This window comes from Salmo trutta, chromosome 24, assembly GCF_901001165.1.
Source record: "Salmo trutta chromosome 24, fSalTru1.1, whole genome shotgun sequence".
Classification (NCBI taxonomy): Eukaryota; Metazoa; Chordata; class Actinopteri; order Salmoniformes; family Salmonidae; genus Salmo; species Salmo trutta.
In genome coordinates this window covers 43,207,430-43,230,210 of record NC_042980.1, presented here as the reverse complement: position 1 = coordinate 43,230,210, position 22,781 = coordinate 43,207,430, and the positions used below count along the sequence as shown (strand labels likewise).

General features: G+C 43.1%; 1 protein-coding gene across 8 annotated transcripts in view; it reads right to left on the bottom strand.

Annotated features, from left to right (window-relative positions):
- The window catches only part of LOC115161352 (E3 ubiquitin-protein ligase Midline-1), a 71,134-nt gene extending 48,817 nt beyond the window's left edge, over window positions 1-22,317 (bottom strand). For 2 of the 8 annotated variants that reach the window (XM_029712279.1, XM_029712281.1), the window contains exon 1: window positions 22,157-22,317. The gene's annotated coding sequence lies outside the window, so the exon portion shown is untranslated. Of the gene's footprint in view, window positions 1-1,877; window positions 2,138-6,914; window positions 6,984-10,927; window positions 11,472-22,156 lie in introns of those variants that run through there. The other 6 variants (XM_029712271.1, XM_029712280.1, XM_029712278.1 and 3 more) reach the window with 6 other exon arrangements.
- Window positions 22,318-22,781: the final 464 nt, after the last annotated feature.

The following is a 22,781-nucleotide window of genomic DNA, read 5'->3' as shown; positions in this document are numbered from 1 at the left end:
GCCCTGGCGGAGCGGTGCCAGGAAAATAACCTCTCTTCAATGTCAACAAAATGAAGGAGCTGATCGTGGACTTCAGGAAACAGCAGAGGGAGCACGCCCCTATCCACATCGCCGGGACCGCATTGGAGAAGGTGAAAAGGTTCAAGTTCCTCTGCATACACATCACTGACAATTTGAAATGGTCCATCCACACAGAGGTGCAAAAGCACCTCTTCAACCTCAGGAGGCTGAAGAAATTTGGCTTGGTCTCTAAGACCCTCACAAACTTTTGCAGATGCACAATTGAGAGCATCCTCTCCAGAGGGTGGTGGGGTCTGCCCAACGCATCACTGCGCACACTGGCTGCCCTCTAGGACACCTACAGCACCCGATGTAACAGGAAGGCCAAGAAGATCAACAAGGACATCAACCACTCGAGCCACTGCCTGTTCACCCCGCTATCATCCAGAAGGTCGAGGTCAGTGCAGGTGCAGCAAAGCTGGGACCGAGAGTCTGAAAAACAACTTCTATCTCAAGGCCATAAGACCGTTAAATAGCCATCACTAGCCAGCTACCACCCAGTTACTCAACCTTGCACCTTTGAGGCTGCTGCTCTATATACATAGACATGGAATCCCTAGCCATTTTAATAATTGAACACTAGTCACTTTAATAATGTTTACATACTGCTTTAATCATCTCATATGTATATACTGTATTCTATTCTACTGTATTTTAATCAATGCCAATCCGACATTGCTCGTCCTAATATTTATATATTTCTTAATTCCATTCTTTTACTTTTAGATTTGTGTGTATTGTTGTGAATTGTTGGATCCTGCTGCACTGTTGGACCTAAGAACACAAGCATTTCGCTACACCCACAAAGCATCTGCTAAATATGTGTATGTGACCAATAGAATGTGATTTGTTTATATTTATTTTACAGTTATAAGAAAGGTTGTTTATAATTAGATTCTTAGTATATTTACAAATTATTTTGATTATTTCAAGCCCCCACTTTTGTTGTATAGGAAAACAATAATACGTGACTAGTTTTACCAGAAAGGTGATATTATAATCTTTCTGGCAGTATAGGCATTATTAGTTATTGTTTATGGTCCTCTCATGATAAATAATTACTTTTGAGATTGTCCATCTATTGTAGACGGGAAATCTACATTTAACAGGATCAAACTGTTCTGCTTCCTAATCAACACTGGCATATCAGCCCCTCTGATGCCACAACAACAACAGTGGAGCTGTCTCAGCTCTAGTTGTTTTTATTCCCAGCCCTGTGTATTGTATAGGACACTGGCCAACAGCTCCATACAAATACTGGCACTACCAATCGATAGTGACTTAATGCATACTTCCCCATCATGTTCCAGCTGATGAAACATACAGATGAACAATGCAAACAAAGCCAGAGGGGAATAACACATTATTGATTGAATATTTCACACACACACACACACACACACACACACACACACACACACAAAAGAAAGTGACTGCAGCCAAACTTGTTGAATTTGACCTTTAGTATACAGTTACTTCTTCAGCCCGTTTATCTTTATTTGGCGTAAAAGTAGCCAAAAATAAATACAAAATGTTTTTAAAAACTTTGTTTCTATTGAACATGCCATACAAATAAAGGCATTTTAATTATATGAAGACTGCCTTGGTCCTCCTTTCTTTTCGATGACACATTGTATAATATGGTCTAAGTATATAAGTAAAATAAGAGTAAGACTGCTAACTAAACAAACCAAACAGTAGAAATATCCCGCTACAAAGGATAAATCGTCATCACCACCATCACACCTACTACCATGAATAAATGTGATATCTTGTATTTGTTAATAAAAACACAAAACATTGCCATTGTCCCTTACCAGTCACTTCTCCACACACAGCCTGGGTGACAGATGAACACAGCACTGTCACAGACACCTTGAAGAGTGGCAAAGTGCTGAGAACATTAGTTTTCTTACTTCAGGAGCCTCTTTCTCTCTCTCAGCCTTGGTTGGTCTCTCCTGCTTCGTCTGCCTTTGCCACTATTTGTGAAATTCTCCTCACACACACGCACGCACACACACACACACACACACACACACACACACACACACACACACACACACACACACACACACACACACACACACACACACACACACAACACACAATCGTTTCTCTCTCTTCTCTAATCCCCCTCAAAAGGAAGCAGAGTGTGCTTCAAATAACTCCAGCAGGCAGAAGTGACTTCTCAGGCTTTTCCTCTATGTGTTGTGTTGTTGGCTGGGATCATTAACTTCCTCTTTGTGTTGTGTTGCTGGCTGGGATCGTTAACTTAGTCCCTGGAGACTTTAGGAGGTAAATAATCCCCTCCTGTGGTGGGAGGCTGTCAATCAAACCTGGTGGCGGGGACTGGGGAGTCTGGCTTCCAAGGAGACATCCCTGGTTGGTAATTAGGGTACAGCAGTGCCCTGCATGGAGATATATGGGACATGGGGATGGTGATATGGTGATATGGGGGTGGGGATGGGGGGATATGGGGGTGGGGATATGGGGGTGAGGATATGGGATATGTGGATGGGGATAAGGGGATATGGGGATATGGGGATAAGGGGATATGGGGATGGGGATATGGGGATGGGGATATGGGGATATGGGGATATGGGGATAAGGGGATAAGGGGATGGGATCAGGGGATAAGGGGATGGGGATCAGGGGATATGGGGATAAAGGGATAAGGGGATATGTGGATGGGGATAAGGGGATATGGGGATATGGGGATGGGGATAAGGGGATATGGGGATAAGGGGATATGTGGATGGGGATAAGGGGATATGGGGATATGGGGATGGGATCAGGGGATATGGGGATGGGGATATGGGGATATGGGGATAAGGGGATATGGGGATGGGATCAGGGGATAAGGGGATCGTGATAAGGGGATATGGGGATGGGGATAAGGGGAGATGTGGATGGTGATATGGGGATGGGGATGTGTGGATGGGGATATGGGGGTGAGGATATGGGATATGGGGATGGTGATATGGGATATGGGGGTGAGGATATGGGGATATGGGGATGGTGATATGGTGATACAGTATGGGGTGAGGATATAGGGGCATGGTGATGGGGATGGTGATATGGGATATGGGGGTGAGGATATGGGGATATGGGGATATGGGGATGGTGATATGGTGATACAGTATGGGGTGAGGATATAGGGACATGGTGATGGGGATGGTGATATGGGATATGGGGGTAAGGATATGGTGATAAGGGATGGGGATATGGGGATTTTGGGACAGGGAGTTGGGGCAGCTGAGCTGCCCTGTATACTGATAATGGAGATAAATGACTCCTATTATTTTGTAATAAGAGACTTGACACATGAAATATATGTGTACTTAGCTATGTACTGTAGATGCATTATTGTTCACCGTACGATTTCACTGCTCATATGCTACAGTTACAAGCGAGTACAGTACGAAAAAAGTATCCCATACAGTAAGATCCTTTTTAATTGCATGAGAAGGGATGGCATTGAGGAGAGTTGGCAGGGGGCTGTAAGGCTTTGGTTGCCATGGTGGTGTGCAACAGATCCACAGTGCATCTTGATTCTTGTGCCAAACAGCACTCTAATCTTTTCATGGCAAGTCCTCCAGCTCAGCTCTCTCGCTCCATCTCAGATGAAAGCCTGCTTGTCTCCGAGTCAGGCCCATGGCTGCCAGTCCCTCCTGCTCTCCTTCTCTCCACCCCCTACTGTGAAGACTGGTAGAATGTTTTCAAAAGGCAAAGCAATTTGTTTACAAAGGCTTTCTCCACACAATGGGACTGGACGTGTGAAGGGTCTTTCTGTTCCCGCTGACCCCAAATATACTCTTAAACTTGACGGTTTGACATGGAGAGGCTTGAGGAGTGGTACAGATGGAAGGTTTGTACAAAGGCTTCCCAACAGAAGTGGTCAAGTTGATGTCTAGTATACCTGCGTCAACCTGACCCTCTCTTTACATCGTAGCTTGAGAGGAGCTTCCAATAAAATAGGTCAAACGCAGCGTGATAATTGTGAAATATGAAATGCGCACATCATTATGAAAAATGTGCCTCGTTTCTAAAGATAAATCAAAAAAAGATGTACCAAGAACTACTTCGCACATGCTGTATACACGCCATGTTAGATTATTCTCACTTCGCTTGACAGAAGTACGTCCCCCCTCCACCCCCTTCTTACAGCACGTGTCAACAACTCCACAAGCTAACTCTGACACATACTGTATATGTTCCACACACAATTGAGATTCCAGCAGTGTATGAATCCTCCTGGAAGGCCTGTATTGAAATAGCTCTTATTCTATTCCCTTTGTTTGGTTTCCAGGTAAAGCTCCAGAGTAAACAGGATTGTTCCATAATAGCATTTCCACTCAGATTTTTAGAAATGCCATTATGACAGATGCTGCAGTGTCATTGCCTCAGCAGTCCAGGTTATTTGGGGACAAGACTCTTTTCACTGGTAACAACTAGTTTACCAGCAGTAGGTCAAGTCCAATATCACACCCATTTAGAGCTGAAATAAGGCTTGAGTGGAAACGTTATTTTGAAACACTCCAAAAGGACATGTCTGGACTGCGGCTTAGCGACTGTCTCCACCTCGCCCACATGAAATCCAACTTGATCCTGATTCCAGGCTGGCAAACAGAGTCAGGAAACCAAAGCCTTAAGGTTTTTAACTATAACTCACTTCTAAACAAACTTCCCTCAACAACATAATCATACCGATAACAATGAACTTCTGGTACATAATTGTGTAAGCTACATCTGACGGTGTTATAGTTAACTGAGGCATTACATAGAGTACAAACTGAGACGGTGAGGTTTTACATGAACATTAGACAGGCAGCAAATACAGCTTCATCCGATCCAGAAGGCTTTGAATATTCATCAATAAATTGAAAGTGGTTTTTTGTTTCATATATATACACAGTACCAGCTACAATAGTCATTTACAACATTAACCATGTCTATGTTTGGACACACCTACTCATTCAAGGGTTTTTCTTTCATTTGACAATTTTCTACATTGTAGATTTGTAGTGAAGACATCAAAACTATGAAATAACACATATGGAATCATGTAGTAACCAAAAAAGTGTTAAACAAATCAAAATATATATATTTTTTGAGATTCTTCAAAGTAGCCACCCTTTGATACAGCTTTGCACACGCTTGGCATTCTCTAAACCAGCTTCAACTGGAATGCTTTTCCAACAGTCTTGAAGGAGTTACCACATATGCAGAGTTGCAAAGAAAAATCATATTTCTGTCCAGTGTGTTATTTTGCCCATCTTAATCTTTACTTTTTATAGGCCAGTCTGGGATATGGCAATTTCATTGCAACTCTGCCTAGAAGGCCAGCATCCTGGAGTCACCTCTTCACTGTTGATGTTGAGACTGGTGTTTTGCGGGTACTATTTAATGAAGCTGCCAGTTGAGGACTTGTGAGGCATCTGTTTCTCAAACTAGACACTCTAATGTACTTGTGCTCTTGCTCAGTTGTGCACCGGGGCCTCCCACTCCTGTTTCTATTCTGGTTAGAGCTCGTTTGTGCTGTTCTATGAAGGGAGTAGTACACAGCGTTGTGCGAGATCTTCCGTTTCTTGGCAATTTCTCGCATGGAATAGACTTCATTTCTCAGAACAAGAATAGACTGACGAGTTTCAGAAGAAATTTATTTGTTTCTGGCCATTTTAAGCCTGTAATCGAAACCACAAATGCTGATGCTCCAGATACTCAACTAGTCTAAAGAAGGCCAGTTTTATTGTTATTTAATCAAGACAACAGTTTTCAGCTGTGCTAACATAATTGCAAAAGGGTTTTCTAATGATAAATTAGCCTTTTAAAATGATCAACTTGGGTTAGCTAACACAACGTGCCATTGGAACACAGGAGTGATGGTTGCTGATAATGGGACTCTGTATGCCTATGTAGATATTCCATAAAAAATCTGCAGTTTCCAGCTACAATAGTCATTTACAACAGTAACAATGTCTACACTGTATTTCTGATCAATTTGATGTTATTTTAATGCACAAAAAGTTGAATTTCTTTCAAAAAGAAGGACATTTCTAAGTCACCCCAAACTTTTGAACAGTAGTGTGTGTATATATATAATATATATGTATATATATATATAAAGCATCTATTGTTCGCTCCGATGACTACCATAATATAGAACAAATATTCCAAACAGATTAATATTAATTCCTTCTAAATAAGGCCATTAGCAGCCAGGGGCTATTTCCTTTGTGGTGCTTGGCACGACAAATATAAGATATTGCCGGTTGGAAAAAACCTTCCTGAAAGACAAGATAAGGGACGGAACAGAGAAACACTGAGGCCTAATGGTTCGAAGAGTCTAAAGCACATGGGTGAGTCAGATGTATGATGTGTCATATTACGGACTGGGTTCACACCGTCCATCCAATAATTCATCTACTTCTCCCAGTACTCTTGGTTTAGTCTGGTTATTGAACCGTTTAACTAGTCCATACGATTGCAACTAAACAGATTCATACATGAAGTTTTCTGAACATAATACACTTCTCAAATATATAAGGTTTCAGGTACAGGTGTATCAAAACTAGTCACATTATTCCCCATCATCAAACAATAGTTTATTTAGGTTCATAAATATACTAAATAAGAGAATAATGCTCCACAAAAGTAATGTGATATCCTTCAAACACAAAAATCTAAAGGATTCCTGTAACTTACAAGTAAAAGTATACTGTTTATATCATGAATCAGCATGTAAAGAATCTCAAGACGCTACTGCTCTCTATGACATCATAATAAATAGTTACACTCATAAATTACAACAACTTTCCACAATATACAGCCTTCACAGCGTAAGCAGTACTCACATATACGTTCCAGGGTGGTCCTATCCAACAGAGAGGAATGATGCAACTCCCACTGAACGGTTATTAAACCCTCTATTGCATGTCACTGGCACATGGATGAAACTCTGCCTCCAAACATAACACAGCCACCTAGTTACTGTGGTGCCTTCCCTCCCTCTGCCTCAGCCCCAGCCCTGGCTGTATGCTCACGGAAGCGTGTAACATGCTGGGGAAGCGTAATTTCCACTGGGTTATTTCAAGGACGCTGCCTCCATTAAGGGCTAGGGCTCTCTATTTCCCATCTATCCCGTCTCCACGTTATGAGACAAAAGGTAAGCCAATGTGAAGACAAAGGCTGGGGAGCAGGGGGAACCTTGGGGACTCTATTGTGATGAGGCTGGGGATGGGGCTGGAACTCACTCTAGAACATAACCAGGCTGAAGCCAGATGGGGTCAGCCTCCAAGGCTCGGCTGCTTCGCTGCATCCCATCCACACACTCATTCATCATCACAATATATAGACAACACTGCTCAATGAAAGCTACTCATGAGATCATGAATGGTCAAATAAATGTTCAATTCCAAGACCACAAAAAGTGACAAGATCTAGGGTGGAAGGGCGACGCCTTCATTGATGTCTCCAATGTTAGCATGGTCAGCTGTGAGAACAGAGATGTAATGCAAGTGAATGCGAGCATTTTTTTAACGATAAATGTTTCACAGATTTATTATGAGGCTGTATTGAATATTTCTGTATTCAACCAGCCAAGAGACTTAACATTAAATTGAGGGATAAAAGCAGTATGAATGACACAGTACTGAACTAAATCTGCATCATTCTGTGAGAACACTATCATTGTTTTATTCCACCTTATTGGCAATGGCATCCATCTGATGTGGATGTGCCCACGGTAACCATGGCAAAGGTTCAAGATTTTAATTACTCTGCTGCCCCATCAGTAAGAGGATCTCCCCCAAGGCTCACTTCTGAAAAACACAAGGCTAATGAATCAAATAAGTAAGGGATAAACGCACACGTTCTGTACATTACCTTGGAAATAATGGACGACGCAGCAGGACGAGGCTTGGTGGAGTTCATTTTTTCCCCCCCAAGGTAATGTACAGAACAGAGGAATTATCCTGCTTATACCACAGCTGCCAAAGAAAACAATACTCAAGCATAAATTTATCCGTACAATATTTTTTATTGTTGTTGATGTTTTCATTATAAGCAAATTCATACTTTATTATCTTTTGGTTGTATATTTAAGGACGTGACCCAGTTGGATGAAAGAAGTGCAGGAGCTGTCTTTTTCCAAGTCAGTTCGTTAGACTATGTTCACAGAAATTCCCAAACGACAGTATGCTATAGAGACTTCTGATTATTCACTGCTAAGGGTTCATACACATTTTGACAGATGGAATTTCAATGACTTTTCCATGACTTCTCCATGACTTTTAACCATTTTTTTTTTATGATAAATAATTGGTAGCGTCTCTATACAGATCCCATGTAGACCTACTATTTCCTGCCATTGTGCTCTGAAATCAATCAAGGCACTTCACCCTCCACAAAGTAGAATAACTGCACTGTTAGGCTACTGTATAAAACACATGTGGTCAACCCTGCACCTGGAGAGGTACTGGGCGCGCAGGCTTTTGATCTAGCCCTGAAACACACCCGAGTCTGCTTATCAAGGTCTTGTTGAGCAGCTGGTGTTTAGGCTATATCAAATCTAATTTTATTGGTCACATACACATGTTTAGCAGATGTTATTGCGGGTGTAGTGAAAATGCTTGTAGCTTCTAGCTCCAACAATACAGTAATATCTAACAAGTAATATCTAACAATATCACAACAATACACACAATACACACAAATCTAAAAGTAAAGGAATGGAATTAATAATATATAAATATACTGTTGTGTGTCCAATCAAAAGCCAGCACACCCAGTAGGCTTAGTCCTCCTGGAGGATGGCTGGCAACCCTTTACATAAAAGGTTGTAACATTACAACCAAATAGTTTTCTGTCTTTCTACAATTATTCCCTCATTCAATGATTCAAGCAAAGTAGCTAATACATGTTTATCTACAACCTTGAAAAGGCTAAAATATTCATGTTTCAGGGGAGATCTATACACAGCATGGAAGTTATTTGTCAATTAGGCTATTCTTTGAATATTTTTTACATTGTCTGAATTACATAGCCTACTATTTAATAGAGCGAATCCCAGCTTTCAAATAACAGTGTCAGATTTATTTCTCAACAGTGCCGGTGATGTGCCAAAAATATCCCCCCTGCCAGAATTCTCCCCCTCTTCACGTTCTTCATTGCTGCGACTTGCTTGCTAGTTGAGATATCTGTTCTTCACTCAGTTTTCGGTTTAGCTTTTTGTTTCAAGTGTATGTGGCGGTTCTAGCTTGTATGGCGCTCTTGGCGAACCCCCCCTTCAGCGCCCGCGCCTGCCCTCGCCCGCACCCGGGGGCGCCCTTGTCCGCCCCCCCGGCAAGATGCAGCCCTGGGCGGCTGCCCATGTTGCCCGTACCTAAATCTGCTACTGATTTGTATTCGTCATCTCTTCTATGTCTTCTGAAATGTGTCTCTCTCCTCAGGCAAGGGCACGGCATGCTCAAACACACAGATGATGCACATCACACACCGAGAGACGCGCTGTGTGTGTGCTGGCCTAATTCTGATCATGTCTGATATGTCGACTTTTAAGTGAGTGATGATATATTTAAAGAGGAAAACACTATATTAAAATTCCATGACTTTTCCAGGATTTTCAAGACCATTAGAACCCTCATTTGACAACTTGGAACACCGTATCCTGCCCATTCAGGTTGGCACATTCTCAATCTGTGCATTCTGAAGCTGGCACGATATACTGTAGACCGGATTCACAGACTATCAGCAAATAAACTTAAAGCGAAATAAGGATATGAATGCCCACTCTCCGTTGCTATTCAATGCCGCTCCCGCCTTCATTCTGCTTTGATCAAACTTTTTGTGTGAATCCTGGCTGGTGATAGGCCACTGTGTATCCCACTGCTGGCTTGCTTCTGAAGCTAAGCAGGGTTGGTCCTGGTCAGTCCCTGGATGGGTGACCAGATGCTGCTGGAAGTGGTGCTGGAGGGTCAGTAGGAGGCACTCTTTCCTCTGGCCTAAAAAAATATCCCAATACCCTAGGGTAGTGACTTGGGACACTACCCTCTGTAGGGTGCTGTCTTTCAGATGGGATGTTAAATGGGTGTCCTGACTCTCTGAGTTTGGTAAAAAATCCCAAGGCACTTATTGTAAGAGTAGGGGTGTTAACCCTGGTGTCCTGGCTAAATTCCCAAGCTGTCCCTCATACCATTGTGGTCACCTAATTATCCCCAGCTTACAATTGGCTCATTCATCCCCCCTCCTCTCCCCTGTAACTATTCCCCAGGTTGTTGCTGTAAATGAGAATGTGTTCTCAGTCAACTTACCTGGTAAAATATAAAGTTTTATAGAGGAGCTGAAATGCAGTTCCCAAAAAATTGGAGGTGCTGGTACGGCGCTCCAGACAGCTCCGACCCAAGACAAGCACTGGTTGTTTGTTTTATATGTTTCATTGCCATGCTCGCTGGCAACGTTCTTGTCCCATGCTTGCTAGCTAGCCAACTAACTATGGCTAACAGTCACGACCTCTGCAGACAGAATAAAAGCAAAGTAGCTTTTCTATTGAAATTCATTTGGATACATCCAAATTAAAGATGATGCCCAAGTTTGCCTGGCAAAGCTAGAAAATGTTGCCTTCTCATCAAGACACTCAACACTGTACATTACGAGGAAATCGCAATGCATATCAAACTCTAGGCTAGAAGCTAGCTACTTTAGCTAAATAGTTTGTTGCTTGAAAACCTGCCAAGATGACAACCAAATGAACAAATATTTGCTTAAAACAGATGGTCAAACTAGAAACATGGCAGGATTTGACAGCATAGAGCCACTTGTGTCATGACTGCAACAGTAGGGACCAGAGAAATTCATGGTCAGCACTCACCACGTTAGGTCATCAGATGCTCCCAAGAAATAGATGTCTGCAAAAACAAATCAATGCTGGAAGTTTTTCCTCCTTGAACCTGCGTTTACAATGTATCCAATTTCGGTTTTGTGTGGTTCTTGGTTTAGCTTTCTGTAACTTTGCAGCACGTACAGTTGTGTATGCACATATAGCGTCAGGATTTCAAGGTGTCCGGGATATCTATTCAAACAGAGTCCCGATATCTTTTCCAACTGGAAGTTATCTGGTTTTAATACCCATTCGAGAATTCCCTTCTAGCCAATCAGAAACGAGTATTCAACAATTCTGTGGTATAAATCAATATAGAAATGCATTTACAGCTGCATCACAGAGTCCTACAATAACTAATGAACCTACTTTTAACTCTATCAAAAATATGACATATAGAATAGCAATAGAATAGCAATGCCGATGCCTAGTATCCTCATAACCTTTGTTGTTTTCAGTTTGAGAAGCTGTGCTTAAGTGTCAAGCGAGTGGAACTGGAAAGCCAAATGTATATATGCCACAGCAAGAGATCCACTGAATGTAAACTACCTTTGAACTGCTTTCTGATTAGCCCGGATAACATATAGTTGTCCATGAGGGGCTATAGGAGTCATTGACCTGGAAGTGATGTTTTTCCTGTGGTGGTAGGCTGCAACGTATACTACAGCGTGATTGGCTCCATGGCTACGGCCCTGCCTGCCAGCACTGTGTCATCAGATGCCATGCAGTTCTCTCTCTCTCTCTCACACGAGCTGTAGCAAACCAACAGCAGCCACGATCTGAACTGACACAGTGTAGGATGTTATCAGGAGCATAGAAAAACTTGGAGGAACTGTATGCTGTTTAACAGTGTAATATGGAGGTTGTCTACATTTCCCATGTTGCTTGGGTGGGGCATTCCCTAGTCGATATTACTCTGTACAGTTCTTATCTACTGATATGCTGTAGACTCTTAAAATATCATAACAGTGCTGGTATGTGTATCAAACAACACTTCTACAGTGATAAGACTATAAAATAACTTTGCATAAAGAGATGACTTTGGAGATTCTCTGGAGTTTCACCTCTGGTGGTCCACTGTGTTCCTGATACCTGACTCCTCAAAAGGTCAGAGGTCATGTAATCTCCTTTCAAAGATAAATGGCAGGATTAGACTGTTTACGATGAGGCAGGTTATGACTAGCTAGCCTGACTCACTCTACAAACCCACAACTTGGACAGAAAGCCTGCAGACAATGTATGACTCAAATGTCCAGCACAGATAAATCCCTCACAGAGAAGAGCCGGGATGAGTTGAGATCTGTGGTTTAGAGCAGCACAATGTGATACTGAATATCTGTTGTTTTCCCAGTTAAACAGGGAGTAATTTATGGGAAAATAAGTTCATGTGTTGTGTTTAGTTCCACAGAATAGCCCATAGCCAAAGACTGTTTGCTTAATTTTTTTCTTGAAAAATGTATCATTCTTTTGTAGGACTGTGGTGAAAGCCGGCCACATTCTTTACTGCTTGGAGAGCCCTATAATTGCTTCCAGCAGGTTCTGAGGGTTTTCTGAGACACAGTTAGTGTTGTGAAATCGTACTGAAGGTAGCTAAGGAGTCAAGCGCAGGAGAGCAGAGATGTCAATGTAGCGTCTTAAATAGGCAAGTCTCAAAACAGTACAGGTACAAGGTCCATAAACGGCCGAGACAATGGAACACACAGTTATTCACGGAAGGAGGAAAAACAACGCTCCTACTATACTTAACACACGGTACACACGTGAATAAACTGAGGAAAAAACCTCCATGAGCAACATGAAAATAACCCCACACAAACTTAAGCGGGGAAACAGGGGTAAATATACACACAGAAATTAAAGCAAATGAAAATTAATCAAAGACAAAACCAACAGAAAAGGAAAAATGGATCGGCGACGCCAACCGCTGAGCACCGCCCGAACAAGGAGAGGAACCACCTTCGGTGACAGTTAGACTATGAGATGTCTTCATTAAGCATCATCACAACTTAAAGGGGCAATCTGCAGTTGCTTCATCCATGTCAGGGCTTCTGAGTTAATTAAATGTAACCATTGATTCTTGAAGAATTTAACTTAGAAACACCTCATGAGCTCAGTTCAACTGTCACTCTCCATGAGAATCAAAAATATAAGCTTGTTTTACTCCGATGTTTGTAAACAAAGCAAAATGTAAACAAACGCTATATACGGTAGCCTCAAAACATGGTTAAAACTACAATTTTGATATCATGGATGGTCAGTCCTTGCATCCATAGTTCTGTCTAGGAATTTATCCAGCCCTATCCCTATACCGAAACAGGGGTGGGGATTTGGCTTTGTAATTGTTTCAACTGCTGGTTGACACTTTAAAGCTGTTTTTCTCAATTCAGATGAGATGAGAAATGTCCAGGTCATACATTTACACAGCTAACAACTGCTTAATTAAACTTACGGTAGTCATTAGTACATTCATGATACCCCTGCTTTAATACAGACCCTATTGTACTGTGCCTTGCACCCTCCCACAAACAGACAGTCTTAAAAAACTGAACAAAGTAGAGACTAGACTACTACTATCTAGACTACTGTGGCCTATCCTGGGACAGGCTGAGCACTGCGGGAGCCCAGCTGTTAGGGACCTGGGTCGGAGCTCTGGGTCTGGGCTCTGGGTCTGGGTCTGAGCTCTGGGTCTGGGTCTGGGTCGGAGCTCTGGGTTTGAGCTCTGTGTCTAGGTCTGAGCTCTGGGTCTGAGCTCTGGGTCTGGGTCTGGGTCAGAGCTCTGGGTCTGAGCTCTGTGTCTAGGTCTGAGCTCTGGGTTTGAGCTCCGGGTCTGGGTCTGAGCTCTGGGTCTGGGTCTGAGCTCTGGGTCGGAGCTCTGGCTCTGGGTCTGAGCTCCGGGTCTGGGTCTGAGCTCTGGGTCGGAGCTCTGGGTCTGGGTCTGGGTCTGAGATCTGGGTCTAGGTCTGAGTTCTGGGTCTGGGTCTAGGTCTGAGCTCTGGGTCTGAGCTCCGTGTCTGGGTTTGAGCTCTGGGTCTAGGTCTGAGCTCAGGGTCTGAGCTCTGGGTCTGGGTCTAGGTCTGAGCTCTAGGTTTGAGCTCTGGGTCTGGGTCTGGTTCAAATCAAATCAAGTCAAATGTATTTGTCACATACACATGGTTAGCAGGTGTTAATGCAAGTGTAGCGAAATGCTTGTGCTTCTAGTTCCGACCATGCAGTAATATCTAACAAGTAATATAACCTAACAATTCCACAACAACTACCTTATACACACAAGTGTAAAGGAATGAATACGAATATGTACATAAAAATATATAAATGAGTGATGGCCGAACGACATAAGCGAGATGCAGTAGATGGTATAGAGTACAGTATATACATATGAGATGAGCAATGTAGGGTATGAGAACATTATATAATATCAAGTGGCATTGTTTAAAGTGGCTAGTGAAACATTTAATTACATCAGATGGCAAGATGCAGTAGATGGTATAGAGTACAGTATATAAATAAGAGATGAGTAATGTAGTGTAAGTAAACATTATATAATATAAAGTGGCTAGTGATAAATTGATTACATACATTTTTCCATTATTAAAGTGGGTGGAGTTGAGTCAGTATGTTGGCAGCAGCCACTCAATGTTAGTGATGGCTGTTTAACAGTCCGATGGCCTTGAGATAGAAGCTGTTTTTCAGTCTCTCGGTCCCTGCTTTGATGCACCTGTACTGACCTCGCCTTCTGGATGATAGCGGGGTGAACAGGCAGTGGCTCGGTTGGTTGTTGTCCTTGATGATCTTTTTGGCCTTCCTGTGTCATCTGGTGGTGTAGGTGTCCTGGAGGGCAGGTAGTTTGCACCGGTGATGCGTTGTGCAGACCTCACTACCCTCTGGAGAGCCTTCCGGTTATGAGCAGAGCAAGCTGCCATACCAGGCGGTGATACAGCCCGACAGGATGCTCTCGATTGTGCATCTGTAAAAGTTTATGAGTGTTTTTGGTGACAAGCCGAATTTCTTCAGCTTCCTGAGGTTGAAGAGGCGCTGCTGCGCCTTCTTCACCACGCTGTCTGTGTGGGTGGACCAATTCAGTTTGTCCGTGATGTGTACGCCGACGAACTTAAAACTCTCCACCCTCTCCACTACTGTCCCGTCAATGTAGATAGTCCACGATCATCTCCTTTGATTTGTTGACATCGAGTGTGAGGTTATTTTCCTGACACCACACTACGAGGGCCCTCACCTCCTCCCTGTAGGCCGTCTCATCGTTGTTGGTAATCAAGCCTACCACTGTAGTGTCGTCTGCAAACTTGATGATTGAGTTGGAGGCGTGCATGGCCACGCAGTCATGGGTGAACAGGGAGTACAGTAGAGGGCTGAGAACGCACCCTTGTGGGGACCCAGTGTTGAGGATCAGCGGGGTGGAGATGTTGTTACCTACCCTCACCACCTGGGGGCGGCCCGTCAGGAAGTCCAGGACCCAGTTGCACAGGGCGGGGTCGAGACCTGAGGGAGGGCGCTTCCTGTTTTAGTTTCTGTCTATAGGCTAGAAGCAACAAAATGGAGTCGTAGTCAGCTTTTCCGAAGGGAGGGCGGAGGAGGGCCTTACATGCGTCGCGGAAGTTAGAATAACAATGATCCAGGATTTTGCTACCCCTGGTAGCACAATCGATATGCTGATGGAATTTAGGGAGCCTTGTTTTCAGATTAGCCTGGTTAAAATCCCCGGCTACAATAAACGCAGCCTCAGGATATGTGGTTTCCAGTTTACATAGAGGCCAATGAAGTTCTTTCAGGGCCGTCGATGTGTCTGCTTGGGGGGGTATACACGACTGTGATTATGATTGAAGAGAATTCTCTTGGTAGATAATGCGGTCGGCATTTCATAGTGAGGAATTCTAAGTCAGGTGAACAAAAGGACTTGAGTTCCTGTATATTGTTATGATCACACCACGTTATGATCACACCACGAGTGAGCCATATTTCCGTGAAACAAAGAACGTTACAGTGTGGGATGTCTCTCTGGAATGCTACCCTTGCTCAGATTTCGTCTACCTTGTTGTCAAGAAACTGGACATTGGCGAGTAGTATGCGCGGTGTGCCCGTCTACGGAGCCTGACCAGAAGACCGCTCCGTCTGCCCCTTCTTCTACGGCGTCGTTGTTTTGGGTCGCCGGCTGCGATCTGATCCATTGTCCTGGGTGGTAGACCAAACAGAGGATCCGCTTCGGGAAAGTCGTATTTCTGGTCGTAATGTTGGTGAGTTGACATTGCTCTTATATCCAATAGTTCCTCTCGACTGTATGTAATAAAACCTAAGATTACCTGGAGTAACAATGTAAGAAATAACACGTAAAAAAAACAAAAGGTCTGAGCTCTGGGTCTGAGTCTAAGTTTGGGTCTAAGTCTGGGTCTAGATCTGGGTCTAGGTCTGGGTCTGAGCTCTGGGTCTGAGTTCTGGGTCTGAGCTCTGGGTCTGAGCTCTAAGTGTGGCTGGGTGCATTCCATCCTAACTAGACTACTGGCTCTGAGGGATCATCAAAACACTAACACTACTTTATTCCCTCACTGGGAATGGTCACATGCTGGGTTGTTGGATGGCAGAATAGCTTATCACAGTGGATATAAGTTAGCTATCACTTGTTGGCATATATCATTGTTGGGCTACATGATAATTGAGAAGGTTCTGGTCAGATGGTGTTGAGTAGTCTATCAGTTTACTGACATAGCTGAAAGTTTCATTGTTTTGGCCTACTTGAGGAATGCAGAATATCCTTCTTTCACTCCTTCTCCATATGTATCTCACATGCTTTAAAGTATTTGCAGGACACATTCCCCAAACTTGGCTCGAACAATAGACTCCCATTTCAAAATGGGTTAAACAGTCGCCTTATCCCTTGAGCTCAGATGGTCTTCTCTGAGAACGGGAGCTTGTGCTCCAGCCTCAAATTCTCTTCTCTGAGAACGGGAGCTTGTGCTCCAGCCTCAAATTGTCTTCTCTGAGAATGCGAGCTTGTGCTCCTGCCTCAAATTGTCTTCTCTGAGAACGGGAGCTTGTGCTCCAGCCTACAACAGCAGAGGAGTATCCAACCACACGTTGTGGTGACTGACACACAGACTCAGCATCTCTCTTTCCACAGTCGCTACTATGGCACAACACTGGGGCTCACATCAACACAGAGTCGTGTTCCTTCACAACACCCAGGTCTGGGGAACTCACACTCACTAATGGCCTTGCCTCTCTTGATCTGTGATTTACTGTATGGGTTTACTGTATTTATCATTAAGGAGAACAGAATTGAGGCTGAAGTGAAATTTAAGAGGTGATAAAGCAAGAGAAACAAAAATTCACACTTTTATACGTAAATGAAAGATCACAAGAAATCCACATATTCATGAGATAACAGCTGAAAAAAAGGAGTTGGGTAAGGAATTCAGTCCAGAAGTGAGAGAAAGGTTCTGTTTGGCTCAGTTATTAGAGCATGGTGCTTTCCAACTGGGGGACCAATAGGAAAATGTATGCACTCACTACTTTAAGTTGTTCTGGATAAGAGCATCTGCTAAAATGTAAAGGCACTAGAGATTAATGTAGAGAGAAAATACTACTGCTTCAGTCCCTTTAATATGAAGTCTACAAAGAGTCTCTGGAGTGTTCAAACACCACCAGATGCTTCTTTGAGGAAACCAAAATTAATATACCAGATTCCCACTTTTACAAGTGTTGGCACAGATATATGTACTTTATCCTTTACTAAAATAACATGGCATTGGTGTCATTTTAACCAAAAAGCTTTAGGTTAAGATATATGCCATAATGTTTATTTCAAATGATAAGCTTTATAGTGTAAAGTTACATGGAATGGAAACCCTCTGTCCTTAAGTACAGTAGCTGCCTGACAGTTAAATAGTTGCCTGAAAATAAGTATGCAATTCACAGGAGGCTGCTGAGAACGGCTCATAATAATGGCCGGAACAGAGCCAATGGAATGGAATCGAACACCAGGGAAACCATGTGTTTGATGTATTTGAAACTATTCTACTGATTCCGCTCCAGTCATTACCACGAGCCCGGTCTCCCCAATTAAGATGCCACCAACCTCCTGTGATACGCATTCCTTTTTCTGTTTAATAAGCCAACGACAGACCAGTTTCCTCTTTGTGGTACCTGGTAACCCACTGGACCAGTCAGACCAGTTTCCTCTTTGTGGTACCTGGTAACCCACTGGACCAGTCAGACCAGTTTCCTCTTTGTGGTACATGGTAACCCACTGGACCAGTCAGACCAGTTTCCTCTTTGTGGTACCTGGTAACCCACTGGACCTGTCAGACCAATTTCCTTTTTGTTTCAGATGGTATGATTCATGTTCACACCAGTCTTAACTTATTCTACCTCAGCAATTCCTGCTCCTCCTTAATCTGAACACACACTTTCTCTCTCTGGCACGCACGCCCGCCCGCCCGCCCACCCACCCACCCACCCACCCACACACACACACACACACACACACACACACACACACACACACACACACACACACACACACGCCAGTAGCTCAGTCACAGTAATTCACTTACAGCCCATTTCTATTCTGCTGTTTATCAGAGTGGAAGAAAAAGCCAAACAACGTTGGGCTCTGAGTCTCATGAATATTCATATAAAAGAGATTGATGAAGTCTTTTTATAGTCCTTCTAAGGCAATACTGAGGATGTGTTATCCTAATCACTCTGCAATCCCTAATCAAATCACATTCTCTGCCTTGTGCACAATGTGCAGGGGAGACAACAATGTTGAGTCAGCAGCAATTTAGAAGCTAAGAGACGCAAGTGAAAGTCATGGAGAAAGTTATGCAAAAACTCAATCATGAACACAATTTACAGTTTCATCACTAATCCAGTGTTGTAATTTGTCCTTACATATGTAGGATCTTAATTTGAACCAGTTTGCTACATCAGAAAAATAATCCTGTAGCAACAGGAAATGCCAATTATTGTGTGGATTATAATTAATGGACATTTTTGTAGGGATTGATACATTCTTTCGGGAACATTTCAAAGTGGAAATTACGAACTTCAGAAGCCATTTAAAACCTCAAATACACTACAAGTTTAACATTTTCAGGAAAGTTCTCTTCCAACCGGGTGATCAAATTAGGATACTACATCTGTAGACCTCTACAGCAGGGCTCTAAAACTGGTGGTGCCAGATATATATATATATATATATACTGCTCAAAAAAATAAAGGGAACACTTAAACAACACATCCTAGATCTGAATGAAAGAAATAATCTTATTAAATACTTTTTTCTTTACATAGTTGAATGTGCTGACAACAAAATCACACCAAAATAATCTATGGAAATCCAATTTATCAACCCATAGAGGTCTGGATTTGGAGTCACACTCAAAATTAAAGTGGATAACCACACTACAGGCTGATCCAACTTTGATGTAATGTCCTTAAAACAAGTCAAAATGAGGCTCAGTAGTGTGTGTGGCCTCCATGTGCCCGTATGACCTCCCTACAACGCCTGGGCATGCTCCTGATTAGGTGGCGGATGGTCTCCTGAGGTATCTCCTCCCAGACCTGGACTAAAGCATCCGCCAACTCCTGGACAGTCTGTGGTGCAACGTGGCGTTGGTGGATGGAGCGAGACATGATGTCCCAGATGTGCTCAATTGGATTCAGGTCTGGGGAACAGGCGGGCCAGTCCATAGCATCAATGCCTTCCTCTTGCAGGAACTGCTGACACACTCCAGCCACATGAGGTCTAGCATTGTCTTGCATTAGGAGGAACCCAGGGCCAACCGCACCAGCATATGGTCTCACAAGGGGTCTGAGGATCTCATCTCGGTACCTAATGGCAGTCAGGCTACCTCTGGCGAGCACATGGAGGGCTGTGCGGCCCCCCAAAGAAATGCCACCCTACACCATGACTGACACACCGCCAAACCGGTCATGCTGGAGGATGTTGCAGGCAGCAGAACGTTCTCCACGGCGTCTCCAGACTCTGTCACATCTGTCACGTGCTCAGTGTGAACCTGCTTTCATCTGTGAAGAGCACAGGGCGCCAGTGGCGAATTTGCCAATCTTAGTGTTCTCTGGCAAATGTCAAACATCCTGCACGGTGTTGGGCTGTAAGCACAACCCCCACCTGTGGACATCGGACCTCATACCACCCTCATGGAGTCTGTTTCTGACCGTTTGAGCAGACACATGCACATTTGTGGCCTGCTGGAGGTCATTTTGCAGGCTCTGGCAGTGCCTCTCCTGCTCCTCCTTGCACAAAGGCGGAGGTAGCGGTACTGCTGCTGGGTTGTTGCCCTCCTATGGCCTCCTTCACGTCTCCTGATGTACTGGCTTGTCTCCTGGTAGCGCCTCCATGCTCTGGACACTACGCTGACAAACACAGCAAACCTTCTTGCCACAGCTTGCATTGATGTGCCATCCTGGATGAGCTGCACTACCTGAGCCACTTGTGAGGGTTGTAGACTCCGTCTCATGCTACCACTAGAGTGAAAGCACCGCCAGCATTCAAAAGTGACCAAAACATCAGCCAGGAAGCATAGGAAATGAGAAGTGGTCTGTGGTCCCCACCTGCAGAACCACTCCTTTATTGGGGGTGTCTTGCTAATTGCCTATAATTTCCACCTGTTGTCTATTCCATTTGCACAACAGCATGTGAAATTTATTGTCAATCAGTGTTGCTTCCTAAGTGGACAGTTTGATTTCACCGAAGTGTGATTGACTTTGAGTTACATTGTGTTGTTTAAGTGTTCCCTTTATTTTTTTGAGCAGTGTATATATACACAGTTGAAGTCGGAAGTTTACATACACCTTAGCAAAATACATTTAAACAGCTTTTATTTTTTTCATCGCAGTGGGTCAGACGTTTACATACACTCAATTAGTATTTGGTAGCATTGGCTATAAATTGCTTAACTTGGGTCAAACGTTTCAGGTAGCCTTCCACAAGCTTCCCACAATAAGTTGGGTGAATTATTATATGATCTTTGTCCCCATGTGCAGTTGCAAACCGTAGTCTGGCTTTTTTATGTCGGTTTTGGAGCAGTGGCTTCTTCCTTGCTGAGCGGCATTTCAGGTTAGATCGATATAGTACTCGTTTTTACTGTGGATACAGATACTTTTGTACTTTTGTTTCCTCCAGCATCTTCGCAAGGTCCTTTGCTGTTGTTCTGGGATTGATTTGCACTTTTCGCACCAAAGTACGTTCATCTCTAGGAGACAGAATATGTCTCCTTCCTGAGCATTATGAAGGCTGTGTGGTTCCATGGTGTTTATACTTGCGTACTATTGTTTGTACAGATGAACGTGGTACCTTCAGGGGTTGAACCAGACTTGTGGAGGTCTACAATTTTTTTTCTGAGGTCTTGGCTGATTTCTTTTGATTTTCCCATGATGTCAAGCAAAGATCACTGACTTTGAAGGTAGGCCTTGAAATACATCCACAGGGTCACCTCCAATTGACTCAAATGATGTCAATTAGCCAATCAGAAGCTTCTAAAGCCGTGACATAATTTTCTGGAATTGTCCAAGCTGTTTAAAGGCACAGTCCACTTAGTGTATGTAAACTTCTGACCCACTAGAATTGTGATACAGTGAATTATAAGTGAAATAATCTGTCTGTAAACAATTGTTGGAAAAATTACTTGTGTCATGCACAAAGTAGATGTCCTAACCGACTTGCCAAAACTATAATTTGTGGAGTGGTTGAAAAACAAATTTACGAGTTTACTCCAACCTAAGTGTATGTAAACTTCTGACTTTAACTGTATATATAAATATATATATAGGTAAAGGTAAAGGCATTACATACATACATATATACACACGTATATATATTGTTGAACATAAAAGATTGTAGAAACACCAAAGCATTTCCACGCCTAATAGAGATATGTTATCTGATCGTATTCAAATGTAAGGAAGATTTGAAATGGTTATGTTTTAGTCAAATATTATTACAATTTTGGAAATATGTTCCAAACTATTCCCATGCATAACAGAGAGATACTATGTGATCGTATACAAATGTAAACAAGGTTTGAAATGATGTTTTAGTCAAATATTATATCTGTTTAGGCTTCTTGCGGTCAATTTGCAGTCTACAAATTATTTGTAATTATGATTCGGCCCCCTGACCATCCGCTCAAGAATAAGGCCCAAGGCTGAATTTTGTTGATGATCTCTGCTGTACAGTGTGCATCTTACCTGGCTCCCCATGGCTGCCAATCCTGGCATGTTTGAGATTCTCTCCCAGCTGAATAATGGCAGAAAAGCAGAACCAGACAGAATGTCTCTGTGAGACAGCAGTCAGCCAGTAAAGGATTCCTCTGGTAAAAACAGACAGGAGACAGGAGGTTGGAAGTTGTTCTGTCTCACTGCTGTTCCCTCCTCTTCATCGGGGTGGGTACACGCACACACACATATTTTATTGACTCACACTCTGCTTCTCATCTGCCTTACAAGTTTACACAGGAGCACAGAGAGCTGGGCTGGGCTGAGGCCTTCTGCCCCCAGGGGAGCTGAATTACGGTAACGCCTTTACCTTTACAGTTCTTTCCACAAACACAGTGTACCACTATTTCCCTTTTAATTCACCTTCGTTATACTCTAAAAATACTCTCAAATATTCATCCCCCAAACCACCCATAAGGTGGGAGAACGTCTCTGTTCTACACCTAATAGGCTGTAACTTTGGAACTTCATGATTCGCTTTTGGTCATCTGCTGTAAAAGCCAATTGAAAGATGGAAATAGGAGGAAAGTCTCTGTGTTTGCTAGGACCAGCTGTGTTAGTAGCTGTCAGTGTGTTTACTAGGACTAGCTGTGTTAGT